Below are 4,372 nucleotides of genomic sequence, written 5' to 3' on the forward strand. Positions count from 1 at the left end.
AGTTAGAAGAAGAACTTGAGAAATGAAAGCTGTTGTATTCTCTGGTTCACTTCCTAAATGGTCAGGCTCTGCCTAAGCAAGACGGAGTTTCATCCAGGTCTCCTGTAGGGGTGCAGGTACCCAAGTAGTTGGGCCATGTGCTGTTGCTTTCCCTTATGTGTCACCAGGATTTGAAGTAGAGGTGTCTGGACCTGGAAGACTACAGACAGGTGTTTACCCCTCTATGCCCAGCAGAGACCCATCGTTAATCAATTCTATCTCCAGGTGCAGCTCTCTTTTCTCATTCTTGCAACTATTCTTCACAAGGATGGTTTCCAAATATGGATACACATTGGGTTTCCTTGGGAGCATTTTACAGTATCAGATTTTTGGCTTCTCAGGCTCTTCAAAGACATTTGAAAAATTGCATTTTAGAATGCTCTAATTATACAAACTTTCCAGGTGATCCCAATAACAGAAGGTACTGATTACACGAGTATAAACATATCAGATCTTGTACTTGCTGTTGCCCATTCAGGGTGATTTCTTCACTTTCAATTGCTTTCCTCACTTACCTGTCATCCTCTTGCCATCCTCTATCCCTAAGTCTTGCCATCCTCTGCCCCCCAGTCTTACCAAAAAAATTCCAACTCCTTTTTTATGTGCTACTACTTTTTTGATTAGCCTAAGTAATGCGATTCAATCATTGAAAATGCAAGTCTTGTCTTAGTGTACTCTTCAACACCTTCAGGATTAGCCCTTGAGTCAACATATATGCAAAATCTTTGTAACTATAAAGCACTACTTAAATGTTATTTGCACTTACTGAGATAGCCTGAGAAATATATATATTTTTTTTCCTAACTGAAGACAAAGACTTGAAGTGTTTGGAAAGCCAAACTTCTACTTCTTTTGAGTTGCCAAATGTTGCGAGTGCATTGAACTCTGTGTGCATTGATAGGACTCCGCTGTTAATTGGGGTTTTAATTGTTTCACTTGGTCCTTGTAACACTGTTGCAAGGAGATTAGTATCACCCTCACAAAACTACAAAGCCTAGGAGGGTAAATTTTATTCTGTCACAGAAGTTGGTGATTGGAATGTCTGAATTCTTTATTCTTTGAAACTTCATCATGTGGTTTTCTGGCTCAGAAGACTGTACATAAAAGGGGTTCCCTTTGCTTTATAGTCCAGGTCCAAATGACAGGGATTGGAGTTCTGTCCATGAGCAAAGGGGCAGAGATCGGATTGGCAATGGCCTGCTACGTGAAGCAGGTGGTAGTCACCGTCTGCATCAGTGGGCCCTGTACTGTCCTTGACATTTCAGTCAGGTACAAGGACCTGGTTATCACACCTGGGTGCTGGTTTAGAGAGTGTGTGCTGGTCCATGTCTCTGGGGCCATGCGCCTCCATTACTGCCCTGGAAACCCCTGCGATGAGCTGAACCAGCAGAGCTTACGCCCTGTCGAAAAGGCCAGGGGTTGGATCCTTTACCTTGTCAGAGAATGATGAATGCCTCCACAAAAAAGCACATGCTGAGCATGCTCTGGCCCAGTTGCAGAGGCTTGGAAGAAGCAACGGAAGGATGCTGGCATATCCAGGCAAGGGCCACCTCCTAGAGCCACCCTATTCCCCCTTGGTGCTTCGCGTCCAGAATCCAATGCACTTCCCAGCGTATTCTCTGGGGGAGGCGAACCTGCTGCCCATGCAGAAGCCCAGGAGCACTCCTGGGGAGAAATACAGAAATTCTTCAGACAGTACCTCTTCCAGTCTAGAAGTAAACTTTGAGCAAGTGCTGGTGACCATGGGGTTGGCAAGGAGGCTGCTGTGGGGACAACATGTGTGAGAATAAGGCAGGGCTCCGGCGGTAAGAGGAGGAGCTCTTGAGGTCTTTAGGTTCATGGTCATCCTGAACCTGTTGGAAGGAGATGAGTGGGAATGTAAGGGTACACAGGCATCTGAAGTATGTCTGAATATTTTGCATGTATTTTGAAGTTTTGTAAATTGAATCTTAGTTTATCTGGGCCAGAGTACACTGCTATTTCAAAATGGAAGACTAACTCCTGTACAGCACTGTTAAATCTGAACTTAATCAAACCCTTTATAAGTAATATTGTGATGAGAGAATAATGGCCATACGAGTTAACAAAAACACATTTTGAGCCTAATTCTATAGTACAGTAGTCTGGTCTCTTAATTTGCCTGAAAACAAAACAAAAAACCAGAGTAGGCTGGGATAATTACAACTAAAAGACATTCAGATGGCAGATGAAATAATATACGTGCTGCTGGTTTGTACTAAGTAATTTGAAATAGACATTTTGAGGAAAATTAGAATTTTTTATTTAAAATTATTTATTTTAGAAGCAGAAAGACAGAGATCTCCCACTTTTTTCCATCATCTCCTCCTCCCTCAAATGCCTGCGGTAGCTGGGGCTGGGAGAAGCTGAAGACAGGAGCTGGGGAGTGAAGCGGGTATCTTATCATGAAAGGGCAGGAATTTACTACTTGAGCCACCATTTAATGTCTCAAGGTGCACTGGAAGCTGGAGTTGGAAGTGGAGCTGGGACTCAAATCTTGGCTCTCTAAGAAGACATACGGGCATCACAGTGGCACCTGAGTGACTGCACCCAATGTGCAGATCCACACGGGGTATTTTAAACTGTTTTAATTTTTTCTTAGTGGTGGTAAGATTTGATAGAGTTGGAGAATTGTATGAAATATTCCACTATGGATGATCATGCATGGGACAGGAGTGATTAATTTCTCTAGAGAAGCATAGGCATCACTGATCAGTTCTGGGTTTTATTCTTACTGAGCTCCCACTCAACCTCAGAAGCCTTCTCAACATTGTGCTGCAGGAAGTCTGCTGAAATCCAGGTGTTGCGACTTAATGGCCCAAGCAGTAGTAGTTACAGGTGGGATTCTTACTGCAAAATTGGGCTGAGGAGGCTCCTTGTTTAGCCTGGGATGAAGATCCTTTTAAAGAAGAGCTTCAGGCGATGTTTGGCCCGTGGGCTTACACGGTTTCAGCTGCGTTCTCCCAGCGCTTGCAGCAAGGAAGCGCCATGTTGGAAGCCAGGAGAGAAACCCTCACGGACGCAGCGGGCCAGCACTTCTGCCATCCTTGGATTTGAGCCTTCAGAACTGTGAGAGATGATTTTCTGTTCTTCATGGTCTCATAGATTCTCATATATTCTGTTAAAGCAGCACAAATGACTAAGGCAATCCGTTTTGAGCTTTTGAACATTTGTTCCTGTAATTGACCGTTTTACCCTTTGGTTTTTGTTGTTGTGTTTCCATTTCTTCCCTTTAAAAAGACTGTGGAGCTTTGGATGTATCCTACACAATATTAAAAATTTCCCCTACACTTTTATTTCTTTGTACTTCCCCCAGCCAAGATGTTCTAAAAAATTTTTTCTGGCCTACTAGCTCTGGTTAAAACTTTCAGAACCACAACATATAATACTGGTGAGAGTGGGCATCGTTGTCCAGAAATGCTTAAATAGGGAAAAGCTTGAACAGAATGTTGGTCATGCGTTTGTTATATTTGTTATATGTTGCCTTGCTTGTATTTTCATTGCATACTCGTTTTCATTTTTTTTTTAATGAAAGGATGTTGTATATTATCAAATGTTTTTTGCATAAAGTAATCTTGAATCCCCTTTTAAAAAAATTTGCTTTTATTGGAAATGCAGGTTTACAGAGAGGGAGAGATAGAGGTTCCCACCTCCTGGTTACTTGCTAAATGGCTGCAATAACTACAGCTGAGCTGATTTGAAGCCAGGACCCAGGAGCTTCTCTGGGTCTCCATGTGGGTGCAGGGTCCCAAAACTTTAGGTTATTATCCACTGCTTTTCTGAGGCCACAAGCAGGGAACTGGATCAGAAGTGAAGCAGCCGGGACACAAGCTGGTACTGATAGGAGATGCCAACGCTGCAAGGCAGAGGATTAACTAGTTGAGCCATCACATGAGCCCCAGTCCTTTTTTGGACGTGATGTGTCGTGTTGTGGATTTGCATATGTTGAATCATCTCTGCATCCCTGGGGTAAATCCCAATTGGTCTGGGTGAATGATATTTTTTATGTGATGTTGGATTCAATTTGCCAGTATTTTGTTGAGGATTTTTGCATCTGTTAGATATTGATCTATATTCTCATTGTTGTATCTCTCTGGTTTGCAATTGAAGTTTGCAAGCCTCATAGAATGCGTTTGGGAGGCTACCCGTCTTTTCAATTGTTTTTGAATAGTTGCAAAGAACTACCAATCAGTTCTTCTCCAAAGTTTGGAATAAGTCAGCAGTGAAGCCATTTGGTCCTGGGCTTTTCACTGTTGTTGGAGGCCGTTTATTATTCTCTCTCAGCATTGGTTATTGATCTATTAAAGTTTTCTGT

General features: G+C 42.7%; 1 pseudogene; it reads left to right on the forward strand.

Moving 5' to 3' along the window:
• The first annotated feature begins 1,110 nt into the window (after nucleotides 1–1,110).
• Nucleotides 1,111–1,765, forward strand: LOC121161914 (annotated as a pseudogene).
• The last annotated feature ends 2,607 nt before the right edge of the window (nucleotides 1,766–4,372 follow it).

The sequence above is a fragment of the Ochotona curzoniae genome, unplaced genomic scaffold (genome assembly GCF_017591425.1).
Source record: "Ochotona curzoniae isolate NIBS_2020 unplaced genomic scaffold, NIBS_Ocur_1.0 contig_4934, whole genome shotgun sequence".
In the NCBI taxonomy this organism is placed as follows: Eukaryota; Metazoa; Chordata; class Mammalia; order Lagomorpha; family Ochotonidae; genus Ochotona; species Ochotona curzoniae.